At 56.7% G+C, this 21,291-nt stretch overlaps 1 protein-coding gene across 6 annotated transcripts in view; it reads right to left on the reverse strand.

The window, feature by feature from the left end:
* The window catches only part of prdm10 (PR domain containing 10), a 202,691-nt gene extending 189,841 nt beyond the window's left edge, over nt 1-12,850 (reverse strand). For 5 of the 6 annotated variants that reach the window (XM_059638988.1, XM_048562397.2, XM_048562394.2 and 2 more), the window contains exon 1: nt 12,738-12,850. The gene's annotated coding sequence lies outside the window, so the exon portion shown is untranslated. Of the gene's footprint in view, nt 1-11,918; nt 12,145-12,737 lie in introns of those variants that run through there. The other variant, XM_059638987.1, reaches the window with a different exon arrangement.
* Nucleotides 12,851-21,291: the final 8,441 nt, after the last annotated feature.

Here is a 21,291-nt window from a genome sequence, read left to right on the forward strand (position 1 = left end):
ATGTGGAAGCATTGGGAAAGGTGCATGGAGATTTCCCAGGATGTTGCCTGGAATGGAGGGAGTCTTACAAGGAAAGGTTGAGAGAGCTAGGGATTTTCTATTTAGAATGACGAAGGATGAGAGGTGACTTGATAGAGGTGTACAAAGTGATCAGAGGTTATAGATAGAGCAGACAGCAAGAGACTTGTTCCTAGGGTGGGGGTAACTATTATGGAGGCACATTTTTAATGTGAGTGGAGGTAGATATAGGGGAGACGTCAGAAGTAGGTTCTTTACTCAGAGGGTGGTCGAACATGGAATGCATTGCCAGAGAGGATAGTGGAGTTGGCCTCATTAGGGGCATTTAAGCGGTTATTAGATCACCATATGGATGATTGTAGAAGATAGCGATGGAGGTTAAATAGACCTTAGGATTAGGGTAAAAGTTCAGTACAACATTGTAGGCCGAAGGGCCTGTACTGTGTTATACTGTTCTATCTAATGATGCATGGTTTAAGATTACTTTGCTTTAACACTATGTAGCTAACAGGGCCTTAAATTTTGTTGACCACCACAATGCATTTCTGCCTTGTTTCCATGGCCCATGGCCTCTCCCTCCTTTCTAGCTTGGAAATTTGCAGCGTCCTCCTCCCTGACCTATAACTTGCACCCTCTTCCATGCTTGCCCTGCGATCTGCAGCCCTGACTTACCATGGTTCCAACGAAAGAGAGGGGCAGGAGATTCAGGAATCATTTACAAAAGACAAGTGATTCTCTCTACTCCAAGCCTTATGCAGCAATTGTACAGCTTATTTTTATTTTTTAAAATTTTGACTTGATTCACAATTGTCATGTGCGCTTGAAATTTATTTCATTCAGCAGTGTTCAGTAGTTCAACTTGCAGTGTACTTTCTTCTTGATGTCTATTTTCTGAAAAGGAAGGTTCTACCTTTGTGTGCTCCCGTAGGAATCAATGTTTCATTTAAAGTTGCAGTTTTCAAGAATACAAATACAACTTTAAGAAAGAACTTATTGCACATGAAGAGGGGTTGGTACAACATGTAAAAGGCATCTGTTTGGGAACACAAACAGCGAAGATTGAGAGGGATAGGGGGCCAAACGCTGGCAGAATGGGACTGGACTAATTTAGGATATCTGGCCAGCATAGATGAGCTGGACAGACGTGCCCACTTCCACGCTGTGAGTGCAAGAGGGCTAACCTGTACAGTTATTCAGGAGAAAAGCCAACGTGTCAGATTAAATTGGATAGATTTTCCAAATAGCCGAGAAGGTAACGACAGGCTGAGTGACTCCTCCTGTGTTGCAAAATTCCATAAGGTGGAAAGAACTGTGATCCTCAAAACAGAAGACAATAGTAATGAATCAACAGACAAGACAGTCAAAGGCAAACATGGAATAGGAGTTGAGATTACAAACCTCATCTTATCAAATGACAGAGCATACTTGATGAATCATGACAGGGGACATTATTGGTTAGTTCATACTCAATCTGGATTTCTCTTCTCTCAAAGTGACTTCAATTTTAAGCTTTAGGCAAGTTAGCTGGATCATCCATTCAGAGGGTTGTGTATATCTTTTTAGTGATAACATGATGCTTCCTAAATTGATGAAAACACTTGCATTGCTCTCATTTTCTGTAAATTTGCATTTCCATTGTGAAGAAAAGTAAGCCTTCTCCACCATTATGGAAGATCTTCAGTCCTAAATTTCCAATTCAATGTATTGCCATCACATCAGTGACTAACATTCTGAACATTTTAATCTAATTCTCCTTTACTTTAGATCTGGTCATACTTTCTATGCATTTTAGTTTGAAGTCAGTGCCTATTCAATAGTCACTGAGTTAGAGACTAATGCCTCACACAAAACGAGGTCATTGGGTCCGTGTGGCTAAGCTGGACTTCTGAAATCGCATGCTCGGAGATATTTTCCACTGAACCTGTCCAGGTATGTTACTACACACTGCCAAAGCAGATGGAACTTGAGCCTAGGCCTCCTGGTCCAAAAGTACTGCACCACAGGGGTTCCTTAGGTAGTACGGTCGGACACATGGCTTAATTACCAATTCAGCTGTCTGCAAATCAGATTATACCAATATGTAATTTTGCAGTTAAATTGTAAGTAAAACTATCACAGTAGAATCTCTCAGACTGCACCAATTAGGCCCTGCAATTAATGAGGAGCATCCTTTTCCCACCACCCCATATAAAAGAACTAGGCCTTCACCTGATGAAACAACTAGAGCCATCCCCAACTGAATGAAAACCAATGGTCATTCCAGTTACTCAGCCAATAATTTATATTTAAAACAAAAAAGAACTCACACACAAAAAAAAAATCAGAAAAAGTCAAAAGTTCCTTTCTGAAGTGTGCCTGTGACCTCAACAAATCTCAAACAACCACATACATGCTGCAAGATGTACTTTATTCAACTCAATAAAAACTTGCAATTAACTTCTGCGGAAAGAACAGAAAAGCCTGCATAGGAAATAAGAATAGGAGTGGGCTGTTCAGCAACTTGAGCCAATTTTGCCATTCAATCTATCATTTTGCTACAACAAACCCAAATCACTATGTCTTTAATATCTAGAAATCTACCGATCAGTCTTGAACATATTCAGTGACCAGATCTTCACAGCCTCTGGGAGAGAATTTCAAAGAATTCCTACTCTAAGAAAAACAGTCCTAAATGCCCTGCCTCTTATTCCAACACTGTGTAACGTAGTTCTAGAATCCCCAGCCAGGAGAAATATCCTTCTACCCTCAAGGCACAAATTGCTTAATATCCTTTTCAGGGATTCCCATTACCCAAGGGATTAATCTGGTTTACCTTCTTTGCCATTAATGGTGAAGCGACCAACACTGGGACACAATATCCCAGATCTAATCTCACCAAAGCGCTATACAACTAAAGTTAGATTTCCCCGCCCTCTATTCAAAACTAAACACCAACATGCTATTTGCTTTTCTAATTGTTTGCTGCTCATTTACATTTACCTTCATGTTAGCTTTTAGTGACTCATGAACAAGGATACCTGTGTTCCAATGGACAAAATTTCCCAGCCTCTCACCATTTAAGAAACACTTGTTCTTTCAGCCAAAGTGGGTAATCTTACAATTTTCCATATTATATTCCATCTGCCATGTTCTTGAACATTCATATAGCCTCTCTAAACTCCCTTGAAGGCTCTTTGCATCCTCCTCAAAAACTTAGTTTTGCACCTGGATTTATGTCATCAGCAAACTTGGAAACATAATGCTCGGACTTTAAATCTCAATCATCGATCCGAAGTGTGAACTGCTGTGGTCCAAGCACTGGTTGCAGCCTACCAACCGGACAACAGCCTTTGGTTTCTGTCTTGTAATGAATTCACAATTCACAACAGTATATTATCCCCAATCCCATGTGCTCTAGCTTTGCTTATAACCTCTTGTGCAAGACCTCAAAAAGTCTCCTGAAAATCCAAACACACCACATTCTCTGAATACGCCTTATCTAGACTACCACACCAATCAGAAAACTATTAATGGATTTGCCAACGAGTCAACAATCCTTATTGACTCTGACCGATCCTACCAGTATTCTCTAAGTGCCCAGCTGTCAGGCCTTATACCATTAACATTGTTTCCCCACGCAGAATATCAGGCTAACAGATTTGTACCACCTCATTTTCAGTCGTCCTTCTTTCTTAAATAGTGAAGTTACATTTACTATCTTGCAATTTGCAGGAACCTTTCAAAACTTAAGTATTTTGAGAATGACCAACACATCCATTATCTCTCCAGCGACTTCTTCCAATCTACAATCATGACACTAAGATTGGTAGAGTAGCAGATGGTGAAGGGGACTGTCAGAGATTACAGCAGAATTTAGATAGACTGGAGAGCTGGGCAGGTAAATGGCAGATGGAGTTCAATCTGGGCAAATGTGAGGTGATGCATTTCAGACGATCAAATTCAAGGATGAACTATACGGTAAATGGAAAAGTCCTAGGGAAAATTGATGAAGAGAGATCTGGGTGTTCAGGTCCATTGTTCCCTGAAAGTGACAACGCAGGTCAATAGGGTGGTCAAGAAGGCATATGGCACGCTTTCCTTCATTGGACGGGGTATTGAGTACAAGAGTTGGCAGGTCATGTTACAGTTGTATAGGACTTCGGTTCGACCACATTTGGAATACCGTGTACAGTTCTGGTCATCACATTACCAAAAGGATGTGGATGCTTTGGAGAGGGTGCAGAGGAGGTTCACCAGGATGTTGCCTGGTATGGAGGGTGCTAGCTATGAAGAGAGGTTGAGTAGATTAGGATTATTTTCATTAGAAAAACGGAGATTAAGGGGGGACCTGATACAAAATCATGAGGGGTATAGACAGGGTGGATAGCAAAAAGCTTTTTCCCCATCCAGAGTGGGTGACTCAATTACTAGAGGTCATGAGTTCAAAGTGAGAGGAGGAAAGTTTAAGGGAGATATGTGTGGAAAATTTCTTATACAAAGGGTGGTGGGTGCCTGGAACGCGTTGCCAGCGGAGGTGGTAGACGCAGACACGTTAGCGTCTTTTAAGATATATTTGGACACGTACATGGATGGGCAGGGAGCAAATGGACACAGACCATTAGAAAATGCATGACAGGTTAGGCAGAGGATCTTGATCGGCACAGGCTTGGAGGGCCGAAGGGCCTGTTCCTGTGCTGTAACTTTCTTTGTTCTTTGTACTCTATGATGTAGTTTGTCAGATCCAAAAGGTCTATCAAATTTCAGTCTCATCAAAATTTCTCCAGTACTAATACTTTTATTAATTCCTTTCAGTTCCTCATTCTCTCGCGAACACCTGGGAGGGTTTTTCTATTTTCCTTTGTGAAAAGAAAATATTCATTTCATTTTTTTTTCTGCCATTTGCTCATTCCCATCATGAATACTCAGCCTGCAACGTGTCTTTGCTTATCTTCGTGCTCTGAAGATGTAATACCGATCTTGAAACATTCGTGGCTTCTCTCGCTCCACTCAAAACACCAGACCTGGTGGGTTTCTCCAGCATTTTTCAATTTCAGTTGTCTAGTAACTGCAGTCTTTTAGTTTCACTTTATTCAGCTGTCTTGTCCTTTTTATTTATGTGTTGAAGATTTTAAAAATTTCTTTACTTGTCACTAGTTTACTAAAATACTAACAATCCTCAGGCTTACAACATTACTGCTAACTTTATAATCCTTTTCCTTTGATCTAACACAAATTTCTTTCTCTTACAAAAACAGAAAATGCTGGAAATCAACTCTGCATTTCTAGCAGCATTTGGAAACAGAGAAATAGAGTTAATGTCCCAAGTCTGAAATTGCACAGGTTCAGAATTTAAAAGGGCTGGAAAATCATGTTTTTTTTAAAAAAAATACAGTTGAAAGAGGTAGGAGGAGGAGTGAGTCGAACAGTTGGTAAAGGTTTCCAGAGCTAAACACAAAACGAGTGCCAGTGGTGGTAAAGGAGAGATTGAGAGAGAAGATCGATAAAAATTACAAGTGTGAAAAGAGGAAAGTGGGCCTTGCCAAACAAATGACACACAAACTAGGTATGACTGGGGAAAGGAAACAAAAATCGAGGATACGTGTTAAGGTCATAAAAATCACAGAATCCCTACAGTGTGGAAACAGGCCATTTGGCTAATCAAGTCCACAATGACCCTCCGACAAGCATTCAATCCAGACCCAACCCCTATCCTATCCCTGCATTTCCCACCCTAGAGACAGCGGGCAACTGAGCATGGCCAACCCACCTAACCTGCATTTCTTTGGACAATGGAAGGAAACTGGAGCACCCAGAGGAAACTCACACAGACATAGGAGTACGTACAAACTCCACACAGACAGTCACCCAAGGCTGGAAACAAACCCAGGTCCCTGGTGCTGTGAGGCAGCAGTGCTAAACACTGAGCAACCATGTCAACCTGTAAGAATCACTGCAGTGCAGGAAGACCTGCAAATCCACACCGACCCTAAAATGGGCATCACACCCAGACTCAGCCCCCTCCACTTCGGTAATCTCGGATTTACCATGGCTAACCCATCTAGCCTGCACGCATGGGACTGAAATTCAACCCAGGTCCCTAGCACTGTCAGGCAGCAATGCTAACCATTGAGTCGTCATGCCAGCCCTATAGTTCTGTAGTTGTTGAAATCAAATGTTAAGTCCTTATGGTGTATAAAATGAATGTCATTTCTTCAGCTTACATTGATCTTGTAGCAGGCCCAGCACAGAAATATTAGCATGTGAGCAAACTATAGACAGAAAATGATTCCCTTAAATGTGTATACTGCTGGGTTGAACAAGGGGAGTCTAACAATGTTCTCAGAGGGACAGATAACACAGAGTGCAAAAGCAAGTGAAATGGGCCTTGCTAACAAAGTGAACAAGCTATCCCCAGAAATGGAAACAGTGAAAATCAAAGAAGGGAAACATCATGGGAAAGCAGAGGATAGAATTTGGAATCAAAACTGATTCTCAAATCCATTCTCCTGCTTTATCCCCCATAACCCTTGATCCCTTTACTAATTAAGAACCTATCTTTGGCTTAAATACATTGAATGACTTGGCCTCACAGCCCTCTGCAGCAATGAGTTCCACAGATTAAACCACCCTCTGGCAGAAGAAATTCCTCCTCATCTTGGCTTTAAAGGGGCATTCCTTCACCCTCAGGCTGTGTCTCCAGGTCCTAGTCTCTCCTACGAGTGGAAACATCTTCTCCACATCCACTCCATTCAGGCCTCTCAGCATTCTCTACATTTCAATCAGATCTTGGTCGTCCTTCTAAACTTCACTGAGCACAGACCCAGAGTCCTGAACTGCTCCTCATTACGACAAGCCCTTGATGCCTGGGATCATTCTTGTAAACGTCCTCTGGACACCACTCCCATCACCTGACCCCCCCACACCATCCTTCCATAGATCTGGGCCCCAAAACTGCTCGCAATATTCCAAATGTGGTCTTGGCGCAACCTTATACAGCCTCAGCAGTACATCTCTGCTTTTGCTTCTAACCCACTCGAAACTAATGCTAACATTGCAATTGGCTTCTTAAATGCTAACTGAGCCTACATGTTAACCCTAAGGCAATCCTAAAGCAGGACTCACGTCTCTGTGCTTCAGATTTCCAAAGCCTTTTCCATAGAAGATAATTTATGCTTCTACTCTTCGTACTAAAGTGCACAACGTCACACTTTCCCACATTGTATTCCATCGGCAAACTCTTTGCCCTTTCGCTTAGCATGCTCAAGTCCTTCTGCAACCTCTGTCTGTCCACTACACTACCTGTCCCTCCATGTAGCTTTATACCATCTGCAAACCTAACAACAATGCCCTTAGTTCTAGATCATTAATATATAACATGAATAGTTGTGGACCCAACTCCAGAGATAACAGGGTGTAGAGCTGGATGAACACAGCAAGCCAAGCAGCAGAGGAGCAGGAAGGCTGATGTTTCAGGCCTAGGCCCTTCTTTTGAAATGCACTCCCCCAACCTGGCGAAAAGACCTTCACCCTATCCATGCCAATCATGATCTTGTGAACCTCTATAAAGGTCAGCCCTCTACCTCTTATGCTCCAAGGAAAATAGCCCCAACCTATTCAGCCTCTCCCTTTCACTCAAACTCTCCAAATCCTGCCAACATCCTCAAAGCTTTTCTGAACCCTTTCACGTTTCACAACATCCTTCCTATAGAAGGGATACCAAAATTGAATGCTGTATTCCAAAAGTAGCCGAAGCAATGTCCTGTTCAGGTGCAACATGATATTCCAACTCCTACACTCAGTGCACTAACCAATAAAGGCAAGGATGCCAAACACCTCTTCCACTATCCTATCTACCTGCAACTCCACTTTCAAGTAACTATGAACCCCATAGTCCGAGGTCTCTTTGTTCAGCAACACTCCCCAGGACCTTACCATTAAGTATATAACTCCTGCCCTGATTTGCTTTTCCAAAATTGCAGCACTTCATATTTATCTAAATTAAATTTTATCTGCCCATCCGCCCATCTAATCAAGGTCCCATTATACTTAGGTAATCTTTTTTGCTGTCCACTACACCTTCAATTTTGGTATCATTTGCAAACTTACTAACCATATCTCCTATATTCACATCCAAACCATTTACATCAATGACAAAAGGCAGTGGACCCAGCACCAATCCTTATGGCACACCGCTAGTCACAGGCCTCCAGTCTGAAAAGCAACCCTCCTCCACCACCGCCCTTGGTTTCTACCTTCAATCCAGTTCTGTACCCAAACAGCTAGTTCTCCTTGTATTCCACATGATATAACCTTGCTACTATGCGAAACCTTGTCGAAAGCTTTACTGAAGTCCAAACAGATCACATCCACCATTGTCATCAATCCTCTTCAGTACATCCTCAAAGAATTCTAACAGATTATCAGGCATAACCACCCCTTGGTGAAGCCATGCTGATTCAACTTATTTTACCATACACTTCCAAGTACTCTGCAATTTCATTCTTAATAATGGACTCTAAAAAAACTTACCAATGACTAAGGTCAGGCCAACTGACCTGTAGTTTCTCATCTTCTTCCTCAGTCCTCTCTTAAACAGGGATGTTACATTAGCCATTTGATAGTCCTCTGGGTCCCTCCCTGACTCCAGTGATTCTCAAAACATCACCATCAATGCCCCTACAATCTTCTTAAACGTCCTTCAGAACTATGAGGTATAGTCCATCTCATCTGATTGATTTCTCTACCTTCAGACCTTTCAACTTTCCCAGGACCTTCTCCTTACTGATGACCCCAGATTGACCAGGGCAGTCCTGTTTGTCAATTTTGAGGAGGTGGTGGAAGCAATCTGTGCTGGCTTGGACAGGTGTGAAACTGTGGAGGGGAGATCTCCAGAGGAAATTAGATAAAGGATCATCCCTGGAAACAACAGTTTGTTGTTCAGTAGAGGGGATATGGTCCAGGCAGTGATAGGAGGACATGTTTAAGAGATAGTATTCAGCCTCTGCAAGTATGCCAAGCAACAAAAGCACCAACATTATCAGCACATCCAATAAAGTTGGGTGTCATATCACAGAATGGAGTTCAGCAAGTTCAGTGGGATTCAGGCTAGAATTAATGACAGGAACATAGACATTAATGCGACAAATATCACAGACAGAAGATCTCTTCATGAAAATCTTCGAGCCATGAATACAAATTTATTGTAGACTATGCATTAGCTCTTTAAATGCTTGTTACTGCCGTCACATCTTTTAAAGCAGTTTCCTAATCTACTCCTGGCAACTTTCCCTTCTTTGGAAGGCACTAGTTTCCAATTCAAAGATATCCCTTTCAACTTTAACGTAAAATTCTAAAATATTCTCATAACTTTTCCATCGATCATTTGTTACAAGGTTTAAGATTTAGCTTTTTTCCCCCCCTCAACGGATGATACCTGATGTAAAATAGCCTGCTCTCAAGTTGGTTTTCTAGAACAGTATGTTGAGGAAGCATTTTATAAATATTTGGGAATTCATCTCAAGATTTACCTAGTCACCAATATAGTTGTATTAACCTTGTTACATGCACTTCTGATTTCCTGATTTATACCTTGTCATACGAGATTACTTCTGTTAGGAGGCCAATAAACCACTACTAGTACTACTCATGTAAATTGTCTCTCAGCTCCACACAAGACGATGATCTTCTGGCACATTTACTCTCTCTAGATAGCTTCAGCATGATGTCTCCATGATTTATCCTGAAACTTCATTGACAAAAAAGGTACCAACTCGCAGAGATGAGCAACAGAGGCCAACTATTTCCAGGTTCAATCCACAATCTATCCTAAATCTGGGCAGCGGTTAGGGGACTACAAATAAAAAAGATACCTGGGGAAAAATCACAAAATTACCCAGATCAACACCAATGACATCACACAGCGAATTCATATTTGACAATCATTAGGGTTAGTTTCAAGTGAGCTCCTTCATGGTATGCGGAGCTCAAGTGTAATGCAACTTTGCAATAATTTTCCACGGCAATAAACAAAGTAGTAGGTAACTAGGACTGGAAACCAGAGATCACCACAGATATCACATGACATCAGTGAGTTGCGTCTAAATTTTCTACCAATAGAAAAACAGTAATTCGGAGTTCATACACACAAGAATCCTCTAGAATGACTGCAAACACTCAGTAGCCAATTCAGAAAATTATAACTGCTATCCCAACAACTTCCACTGACATATCACCATCCCAATACATTTCACAAGAACATTATTGAACGTTTTACAAAACAGGAGACGTTAATGCTGATCACAAAAGATTGATCAATAAGGCAGATGTTATTAAGTATCTTACGGAACAAGGAAGAAAAAGGTGGAAAGCTTTAGAAGAGAACTCCAGAGATTAGCTTTGAAGAAACTGAAAGCATGGCTTCCAAAGCCAGAGCGGTTAAAATCAATGATGTACATGATATGTGGGAATGGAGAATTGGTGGACTTGACAGGAATAGGGAGGAGCCAAGCATGGACAGATTTGAAAACACAAAGAAGAATTTCAAAATCAAGGCATTGCTGGACCAGTTGCGAATATTGGTCAGTGAGCAATTGGTGAGTTCAGAAACTGAAGTGGATGTTGTCCTTCTTGGTGATACTGCAGGCATGATATTGAAACATGACCACGGGGTCAACTACAAATTCAAATCGCCAACTGTGCAGTTTAAGGCAAGACAGTGGCAGCAAGCAGAATTGGGTGAGGCCACAAGAGAAAAATTGCGTCCAGTTTCCCCAGTGTTTAGTTCAAGAACATTTGTGTTCATCAAGTACTAGATGACAGATGAGTACTTTGATACTGCAGAGATTGAATGGTGGTGCTCAAGTAGAGCGGCAAGTCATTATCAATCATCCGAGCATCACTGACCCTGCACTTGTCTTGTACTCCTTAAAGTCCAGGTATATCGTGTGGACCAAGTGCAGGTTAATGGGGCAGGTGTGGTTTGCTATTTGTCAACATAGATTTGGAGAGCTGAAGGGCCTGCTTCTGTGCCAAATGACGGTAACATCATTTTCTCTGAACCAGCAAGATTAGATTAGATTCCCGACAGTGTGGAAACTGGCCCTTTGGCCCAACAAGTCCACACTGCCCCTTGAAAAATCCCACCCAGACCCATCCCCCTATAACCCACACACCCCTGAACACTACGGGCAATTTAGCATGGCCAATTCACCTAACTTGCACATCTTTGGACTGTAGGAAGAAACCGGAGCACCGAGGGGAAACCCACACAGACACGGGGAGAATGTGCAAACTCCGCACAGACAGTCGCCCGAGGCAGGAATGGAATCCGGGTCCCTGGTGCTGTGAGGCTGCAGAGCTAACCACCGAGCCACCGTGCCGTCCCAGATGTTCAAACAATCCGTTTACTGGAACGCCCATTCCCTAATCAGTAACACTCCGACCTCCATCCCAACATACTGTATACCATTCCCACTGACAGGCTCTTCCACTATCACCAAAACCCCTCTGGAGCCCCCATTCACACCCCACACTGGATCTCTTACCAGTTCCCATCTCCCCAGCCAGCCCCCATTCACACCCCACACTGGATCTCTTACCAGTTCCCATCTCCCCAGCCAGCCCCCATTCACACCCCACACTGGATCTCTTACCAGTTCCCATCTCCCCAGCCAGCCCCCATTCACACCCCACACTGGATCTCTTACCAGTTCCCATCTCCCCAGCCAGCCCCCATTCACACCCCACACTGGATCTCTTACCAGTTCCCATCTCCCCAGCCAGCCCCCATTCACACCCCACACTGGATCTCTTACCAGTTCCCATCTCCCCAGCCAGCCCCTATTCACACCCGACACTGGATCTCTTACCAGTTCCCATCTCCCCAGCCAGCCCCTATTCACACCCGACACTGGATCTCTTACCAGTTCCCATCTCCAAGTCCCCTCCCCTCACTGGATTTCACCCGCAGATCGCCTCACTGGAACTCTCGCCCGACACCACAACCTCCAACACAAACACATAAAGGATCCGGCACTGGATCCCCGAACTCTCCAATCCCCACAGTCTCCGATCGCCGCAATGGACGACCGATCCCCACAGTGGATCCCTCCTTCCCTCTAGATCACCCTCCATTCCGCACCCAACGGTCAGAATAGGACTAATCCACCTTCCTCTGCCGGTGGGGATTCAGGAAATAGTCGAGGCCGCCAGGGTTGGTGCAGGCCCGGAGCGCGTTTGGGGGTGGGGGTGAGGGCTGACAGCCAAGGCTGCGGCTATCGGCGCGGTATCTTGGGACGGCCTAAAGGTGACTGTGTGCACGAACTCGGAGCCTGATTCCCTTCAAACCAGCCCCTACACCTCCCAACTACACCCCCCGGACCGACCCGGAGGTGCAGTGATCCAGCCCGAGCCGGACCGTACCAACGGCGTCAGGCGGGCGGGGAACGAACGGGGTTAGAGCGAGCCGGGGCGAGAAAGGGGGTCCAGGCCGATGGGGGAAATAAGGTGGAGATAGAGATGGGCAGGTCCCCTGGGTCTATCCGGGCTCAGAAAGCCAGGTTATCCCGCTGCCGCCCCGATTCTCAGAGCTGCAACCTCCCCCCCGGACCTCGGGCGGGGATGGGCCGCAGCCGCCGCCATTTTGGGAGCGACTAAAGAGCCGGAGAAAACGGGAAAGAGAGAGAAAAGAGCAGGAGAACTGGTCCAAGACAGCGGCTCCCAGAACAGCCCATTACACTTACCAAAGCAACAAGCATCCAGACACACACTAACAAGCCCAGCCACAGTCTCCCAGCCACGGCACCGTCTGTAAATAGCGGTCGGTGCTCACCTCAGAACGGAGAATGGAGCAGCGCCACCCGTATTAGCATAAAGAGGCCCGCCCGCCCCAACCTGTCATTGGCTCAGGATTGAGGGGTGTGAGATAGGGATGGGGGGTAGAAAGGGTAGTAGGGGAGTGGGGGGGAAAGAGATAGGTAGGGCAGGGGGCAGGGGAAGGGAGGGAGATGGATGGATGGATGGATGGATGGATGGATGGATGGAAAGAGAGAAACATGGGGTAGGGAGGCAGAAAGTGATAGGGCAGGGGGTGGGGTAGGGAAGGGGATAGATGGATGGAGAGAGAGAAAGAGAGAAAAATGGGGTAGGGAGGCAGAAAGTGACAGATAGGGCAGGGGGTGGGGTAGGGAGAGCGATGGCAGGGGGAGAGCGATAAGCAGGGCAGGGTGTCTGGAGGAGGAGAATAATGGGCAGGGCAAGGGGTGGGTAGGGAGAGCGATGGCCGGGGGGCAGGCAGGGGGAGAGCGATAAGCAGGGCAGGGTGTCGGGAGGAGGAGAATAATGGGCAGGGCAAGGGGTGGGTAGGGAGAGCGATAGCCGGGGGGAGGGAGGAGGAGAGCGACGGGCAGGGCAGGGCAGGGCAGGGGAGAGGGAGGAGGAGAGCGACGGGCAGGGCAGGGCAGGGCAGGGGGTAGGGAGGAGGAGAGCGATGGGCTGGGCAGGGCAGGGCAGGGGGGAGGGAGGAGGAGAGCGATGGGCTGGGCTGGGCTGGGCTGGGCTGGGCAGAGCAGGGGGGAGGGAGGAGGAGAGCGATGGGCAGTGCAGGGCAGGGCAGGGGGGAGTGAGGAGGAGAGCGATGGGCAGGGCAGGGCAGGGCAGGGCAGGGGGGAGTGAGGAGGAGAGCGATGGGCAGGGCAGGGCAGGGGGGAGTGAGGAGGAGAGCGATGGGCAGGGCAGGGCAGGGGGAGGGAGGAGGAGAGCGATGGGCAGGGTAGGGGGGAGGGAGGAGGAGAGCGATGGGCAGGGCAGGGCAGGGGGGAGGAGGAGAGCGATGGGCAGGGCAGGGCAGGGCAGGGCAGGGGGGAGGGAGGAGGAGAGCGACGGGCAGGGGGGGAGGGAGGAGGAGAGGGACGGGCAGGGCAGGGCAGGGGGCAGGGCGGAGGAGAGCGACGGGCAGGGCAGGGGGGAGGGCGGAGGATAGCGACGGGCAGGGCAGGGGCGAGGGAGGAGGAGAGCGATGGGTAGGGCAGGGCAGGGCAGGGGAGAGGGAGGAGGAGAGCGACGGGCAGGGCAGGGCAGGGGGTAGGGAGGAGGAGAGCGATGGGCAGGGCAGGGGGGAGGGAGGAGGAGAGCGATGGGCTGGGCTGGGCTGGGCTGGGCTGGGCAGGGCAGGGCAGGGCAGGGCAGAGCAGGGGGGAGTGAGGAGGAGAGCGATGGGCAGGGCAGGGCAGGGCAGGGCAGGGGGGAGTGAGGAGGAGAGCGATGGGCAGGGCAGGGCAGGGGGGAGTGAGGAGGAGAGCGATGGGCAGGGCAGGGCAGGGGGGAGTGAGGAGGAGAGCGATGGGCAGGGCAGGGCAGGGGGGAGTGAGGAGGAGAGCGATGGGCAGGGCAGGGGGGAGGGAGGAGGAGAGCGATGGGCAGGGTAGGGGGTAGGGGGGAGGGAGGAGGAGAGCGATGGGCAGGGCAGGGCAGGGCAGGGGGGAGGAGGAGAGCGATGGGCAGGGCAGGGCAGGGGGGAGGAGGAGAGCGATGGGCAGGGCAGGGCAGGGGGGAGGAGGAGAGCGATGGGCAGGGCAGGGCAGGGGGGAGGAGGAGAGCGATGGGCAGGGCAGGGGGGAGGGAGGAGGAGAGCGACGGGCAGGGGGGAGGGAGGAGGAGAGGGACGGGCAGGGCAGGGCAGGGGGCAGGGCAGGGCGGAGGAGAGCAACGGGCAGGGCAGGGGGGAGGGCGGAGGATAGCGACGGGCAGGGCAGGGGCGAGGGAGGAGGAGAGCGATGGGTAGGGCAGGGCAGGGCAGGGCAGGGCAGGGGGGAGGGAGGAGAGCGACGGGCAGGGCAGGGGCGAGGGAGGAGGAGAGCGATGGGTAGGGTAGGGCAGGGCAGGGGGGAGGGGGGAGAGCGACGGGCAGGGCAGGGGGGAGGGAGGAGGAGAGCGACGGGTAGGGCAGGGGGGAGGGCGGAGGAGAGCGACGGGCAGGGGAGGGCGGAGGAGAGCGACGGGCAGGGCAGGGGGGAGGGCGGAGGAGAGCGACGGGCAGGGCAGGGGGGAGGGCGGAGGAGAGCGACGGGCAGGGCAGGGGGGAGGGCGGAGGAGAGCGACGGGCAGGGCAGGGGGGAGGGCGGAGGAGAGCGACGGGCAGGGCAGGGGCGAGGGAGGAGGAGAGCTATGGGTAGGGCAGGGCAGGGCAGGGGGGGAGTGAGGAGGAGAGCGATGGGCAGGGCAGGGCAGGGGGGAGGGAGGAGGAGAGCGATGGGCAGGGTATGGGGTAGGGGGGAGGGAGGAGGAGAGCGATGGGCAGGGCAGGGCAGGGCAGGGGGGAGGAGGAGAGCGATGGGCAGGGCAGGGCAGGGGGGAGGAGGAGAGCGATGGGCAGGGCAGGGCAGGGCAGGGGGGAGGAGGAGAGCGATGGGCAGGGCAGGGCAGGGCAGGGCAGGGCAGGGGGGAGGAGGAGAGCGATGGGCAGGGCAGGGCAGGGCAGGGGGGAGGAGGAGAGCGATGGGCAGGGCAGGGCAGGGCAGGGGGGAGGAGGAGAGCGATGGGCAGGGCAGGGCAGGGGGGAGGGAGGAGGAGAGCGACGGGCAGGGGGGAGGGAGGAGGAGAGGGACGGGCAGGGCTGGGCAGGGGGCAGGGCGGAGGAGAGCGGAGGATAGCGACGGGCAGGGCAGGGGCAAGGGAGGAGGAGAGCGATGGGTAGGGCAGGGCAGGGCAGGGGGGAGGGAGGAGAGCGACGGGCAGGGCGGGGCGAGGGAGGAGGAGAGCGATGGGTAGGGCAGGGCAGGGCAGGGGGGAGGGAGGAGAGCGACGGGCAGGGCAGGGGGGAGGGAGGAGGAGAGCGACGGGTAGGGCAGGGGGGAGGGCGGAGGAGAGCGACGGGCAGGGGAGGGCGGAGGAGAGCGACGGGCAGGGCAGGGGGGAGGGCGGAGGAGAGCGACGGGCAGGGCAGGGGCGAGGGAGGAGGAGAGCGATGGGTAGGGCAGGGCAGGGGGGAGGGAGGAGAGCGACGGGCAGGGCAGGGGGGAGGGAGGGAGGAGAGCGACGGGAAGGGCAGGGGGGAGGGAGGGAGGAGAGCGACGGGAAGGGCAGGGGGGAGGGAGGGAGGAGAGCGACGGGAAGGGCGGGGGGAGGGAGGGAGGAGAGCGACGGGAAGGGCAGGGGGGAGGGAGGGAGGAGAGCGACGGGAAGGGCAGGGGGGAGGGAGGGAGGAGAGCGACGGGAAGGGCAGGGGGGAGGGAGGGAGGAGAGCGACGGGCAGGGCAGGGGGGAGGGAGGAGGAGAGCGATGGGTAGGGTAGGGTAGGGCCGGGCAGGGCAGGGCAGGGCAGGGCAGGGCAGGGCAGGGCAGGGGGAGGAGAACGATGGGTAGGGGAGGAGAACGATGGGTAGGGCAGGGCAGGGGGTAAGGAGGAGGAGAGCGATGGGTAGGGTAGGGTAGGGCAGGGCAGGGCAGGGGGAGGAGAACGATGGGTAGGGCAGGGAAGGGGGTTAGGAGGAGGAGAGCGATGGGCAGGGCACGGCAGGGGGTAAGGAGGAGGAGAGCGCAGGGCAGGGCAGGGCAGGGCTGGGCTGGGCAGGGCAGGGGGAGGAGAATGATGGGTAGGGCAGGGCAGGGGTTAGGGAGGAGGAGAGCGACGGGCAGGGCAGGGGGCAGGGAGGAGGACAGCGACGGGCAGGGCAGGGGGCAGGGAGGAGGAGAGCGACGGGCCGGGCAGGGCAGGGCAGGGGGCAGGGAGGAGGAGAGCGACGGGCAGGGCAGGGGGCAGGGAGGAGGAGAGCGATGGGCAGGGGGCAGGGAGGAGGAGAGCGACGGGCAGGGCAGGGGGCAGGGAGGAGGAGAGCGACGGGCAGGGCAGGGGGCAGGGAGGAGGAGAGCGACGGGCAGGGCAGGGGGCAGGGAGGAGGAGAGCGACGGGCAGGGCAGGGGGCAGGGAGGAGGAGAGCGACGGGCAGGGCAGGGGGCAGGGAGGAGGAGAGCGACGGGCAGGGCAGGGGGCAGGGAGGAGGAGAGCGACGGGCAGGGCAGGGGGCAGGGAGGAGGAGAGCGACGGGCAGGGCAGGGGGCAGGGAGGAGGAGAGCGACGGGCAGGGCAGGGGGCAGGGAGGAGGAGAGCGACGGGCAGGGCAGGGGGCAGGGAGGAGGAGAGCGACGGGCAGGGCAGGGAGGAGGAGAGCGACGGGCGGGGCAGGGGGCAGGGAGGAGGAGAGCGACGGGCGGGGCAGGGGGCAGGGAGGAGGAGAGCGACGGGCGGGGCAGGGGGGAGGAGAGCGACGGGCGGGGCAGGGGGGAGGAGAGCGACGGGCGGGGCAGGGGGGAGGAGAGCGACGGGCGGGGAGGATAGCGACGGGCGGGGCAGGGGGGAGGAGAGCGACGGGCGGGGCAGGGGGGAGGAGAGCGACGGGCGGGGCAGGGGGGAGGAGAGCGACGGGCGGGGCAGGGGGGAGGAGAGCGACGGGCGGGGCAGGGGGGAGGAGAGCGACGGGCGGGGCAGGGGGGAGGAGAGCGACGGGCGGGGCAGGGGGCAGGGAGGAGGAGAGCGACGGGCAGGGCAGGGGGCAGGGAGGAGGAGAGCGACGGGCAGGGCAGGGGGCAGGGAGGAGGAGAGCGACGGGCAGGGCAGGGAGGAGGAGAGCGACGGGCAGGGCAGGGAGGAGGAGAGCGACGGGCAGGGCAGGGGGCAGGGAGGAGGAGAGCGACGGGCAGGGCAGGGGGCAGGGAGGAGGAGAGCGACGGGCAGGGCAGGGGGCAGGGAGGAGGAGAGCGACGGGCGGGGCAGGGGGCAGGGAGGAGGAGAGCGACGGGCGGGGCAGGGGGCAGGGAGGAGGAGAGCGACGGGCGGGGCAGGGGGCAGGGAGGAGGAGAGCGACGGGCAGGGCAGGGGGCAGGGAGGAGGAGAGCGACGGGCGGGGCAGGGAGGAGGAGAGCGACGGGCGGGGCAGGGAGGAGGAGAGCGACGGGCAGGGCAGGGGGCAGGGAGGAGGAGAGCGACGGGCAGGGCAGGGGGCAGGGAGGAGGAGAGCGACGGGCAGGGAGGAGGAGAGCGACGGGCAGGGCAGGGGGCAGGGAGGAGGAGAGCGACGGGCAGGGCAGGGGGCAGGGAGGAGGGGAGCAACGGGCGGGGCGGGGCGGGGCAGGGGGCAGGGGGGAGGGGAGCGACGGGCGGGGCAGGGGGACGGGAGCGACGGGCGGGGCAGGGGGACGAGAGCGACGGGCGGGGCAGGGGGGAAGGAGAGCGACGGGCGGGGCGGGGCAGGGAGGAGGAGAGCGACGGGCGGGGCGGGGCAGGGAGGAGGAGAGCGACGGGCGGGGCGGGGCAGGGAGGAGGAGAGCGACGGGCGGGGCGGGGCAGGGGGCAGGGAGGAGGAGAGCGACGGGCGGGGCGGGGCAGGGGGCAGGGAGGAGGAGAGCGACGGGCGGGGCGGGGCGGGGCAGGGGGCAGGGAGGAGGAGAGCGACGGGCGGGGCAGGGGGCAGGGAGGAGGAGAGCGACGGGCGGGGCAGGGGGCAGGGAGGAGGAGAGCGACGGGCGGGGCAGGGGGCAGGGAGGAGGAGAGCGACGGGCGGGGCAGGGGGGCAGGGAGGAGGAGAGCGACGGGCGGGGCAGGGGGGAGGAGAGCGACGGGCGGGGCAGGGGGGAGGAGAGCGACGGGCGGGGCAGGGGGCAGGGAGGAGGAGAGCGACGGGCGGGGCAGGGGGCAGGGAGGAGGAGAGCGACGGGCGGGGCAGGGGGGAGGAGAGCGACGGGCGGGGCAGGGGGGAGGAGAGCGACGGGCGGGGCAGGGGGGAGGAGAGCGACGGGCGGGGCAGGGGGGAGGAGAGCGACGGGCGGGGCAGGGGGCAGGGAGGAGGAGAGCGACGGGCAGGGCAGGGGGCAGGGAGGAGGAGAGCGACGGGCAGGGCAGGGGGCAGGGAGGAGGAGAGCGACGGGCAGGGCAGGGAGGAGGAGAGCGACGGGCAGGGCAGGGAGGAGGAGAGCGACGGGCAGGGCAGGGGGCAGGGAGGAGGAGAGCGACGGGCAGGGCAGGGGGCAGGGAGGAGGAGAGCGACGGGCGGGGCAGGGGGCAGGGAGGAGGAGAGCGACGGGCGGGGCAGGGGGCAGGGAGGAGGAGAGCGACGGGCAGGGCAGGGGGCAGGGAGGAGGAGAGCGACGGGCAGGGCAGGGGGCAGGGAGGAGGAGAGCGACGGGCGGGGCAGGGAGGAGGAGAGCGACGGGCGGGGCAGGGAGGAGGAGAGCGACGGGCGGGGCAGGGAGGAGGAGAGCGACGGGCAGGGCAGGGGGCAGGGAGGAGGAGAGCGACGGGCAGGGCAGGGGGCAGGGAGGAGGAGAGCGACGGGCAGGGAGGAGGAGAGCGACGGGCAGGGCAGGGGGCAGGGAGGAGGAGAGCGACGGGCAGGGCAGGGGGCAGGGAGGAGGGGAGCAACGGGCGGGGCGGGGCAGGGGGCAGGGGGGAGGGGAGCGACGGGCGGGGCAGGGGGACGGGAGCGACGGGCGGGGCAGGGGGACGAGAGCGACGGGCGGGGCAGGGGGGAAGGAGAGCGACGGGCGGGGCGGGGCAGGGAGGAGGAGAGCGACGGGCGGGGCGGGGCAGGGAGGAGGAGAGCGACGGGCGGGGCGGGGCAGGGAGGAGGAGAGCGACGGGCGGGGCGGGGCAGGGGGCAGGGAGGAGGAGAGCGACGGGCGGGGCGGGGCAGGGGGCAGGGAGGAGGAGAGCGACGGGCGGGGCGGGGCAGGGGGCAGGGAGGAGGAGAGCGACGGGCGGGGCAGGGGGCAGGGAGGAGGAGAGCGACGGGCGGGGCGGGGCAGGGGGCAGGGAGGAGGAGAGCGACGGGCGGGGCAGGGGGCAGGGAGGAGGAGAGCGACGGGCGGGGCAGGGGGCAGGGAGGAGGAGAGCGACGGGCGGGGCAGGGGGCAGGGTGGAGGAGAGCGACGGGCGGGGCAGGGGGGCAGGGAGGAGGAGAGCGACGGGCGGGGCAGGGGGGCAGGGAGGAGGAGAGCGACGGGCGGGGCAGGGGGGAGGAGAGCGACGGGCGGGGCAGGGGGGAGGAGAGCGACGGGCGGGGCAGGGGGCAGGGAGGAGGAGAGCGACGGGCGGGGCAGGGGGCAGGGAGGAGGAGAGCGACGGGCGGGGCAGGGGGGAGGAGAGCGACGGGCGGGGCAGGGGGGAGGAGAGCAACGGGCGGGGCAGGGGGCAGGGAGGAGGAGAGCGACGGGCAGGGCAGGGGGCAGGGAGGAGGAGAGCGACGGGCAGGGCAGGGGGCAGGGAGGAGGAGAGCGACGGGCGGGGCAGGGAGGAGGAGAGCGACGGGCAGGGCAGGGGGCAGGGAGGAGGAGAGCGACGGGCAGGGCAGGGGGCAGGGAGGAGGAGAGCGACGGGCAGGGCAGGGGGCAGGGAGGAGGAGAGCGACGGGCAGGGCAGGGGGCAGGGGGCAGGGGGCAGGGAGGAGGAGAGCGACGGGCAGGGCAGGGGGCAGGGAGGAGGGGAGCGACGGGCGGGGCGGGGCGGGGCGGGGCGGGGGGAGGGGAGCGACGGGCGGGGCAGGGGGACGAGAGCGACGGGCGGGGCAGGGGGGAAGGAGAGCGACGGGCGGGGCAGGGGGGAAGGAGAGCGACGGGCGGGGCAGGGGGGAAGGAGAGCGACGGGCGGGGCGGGGCAGGGGGCAGGGAGGAGGAGAGCGACGGGCGGGGCGGGGCAGGGGGCAGGGAGGAGGAGAGCGACGGGCGGGGCGGGGCAGGGGGCAGGGAGGAGGAGAGCGACGGGCGGGGCGGGGCAGGGGGCAGGGAGGAGGAGAGCGACGGGCGGGGCGGGGCAGGGGGCAGGGAGGAGGAGAGCGACGGGCGGGGCGGGGCAGGGGGCAGGGAGGAGGAGAGCGACGGGCGGGGCAGGGGGCAGGGAGGAGGAGAGCGACGGGCGGGGCAGGGGGCAGGGAGGAGGAGAGCGACGGGCGGGGCAGGGGGCAGGGAGGAGGAGAGCGACGGGCGGGGCAGGGGGGCAGGGAGGAGGAGAGCGACGGGCGGGGCAGGGGGGCAGGGAGGAGGAGAGCGACGGGCGGGGCAGGGGGGAGGAGAGCGACGGGCGGGGCAGGGGGGAGGAGAGCGACGGGCGGGGCAGGGGGCAGGGAGGAGGAGAGCGACGGGCGGGGCAGGGGGCAGGGAGGAGGAGAGCGACGGGCGGGGCAGGGGGGAGGAGAGCGACGGGCGGGGCAGGGGGCAGGGAGGAGGAGAGCGACGGGCGGGGCAGGGGGCAGGGAGGAGGAGAGCGACGGGCGGGGCAGGGGGCAGGGAGGAGGAGAGCGACGGGCGGGG

This window comes from Stegostoma tigrinum, chromosome 32 (assembly GCF_030684315.1).
Source record: "Stegostoma tigrinum isolate sSteTig4 chromosome 32, sSteTig4.hap1, whole genome shotgun sequence".
Classification (NCBI taxonomy): Eukaryota; Metazoa; Chordata; class Chondrichthyes; order Orectolobiformes; family Stegostomatidae; genus Stegostoma; species Stegostoma tigrinum.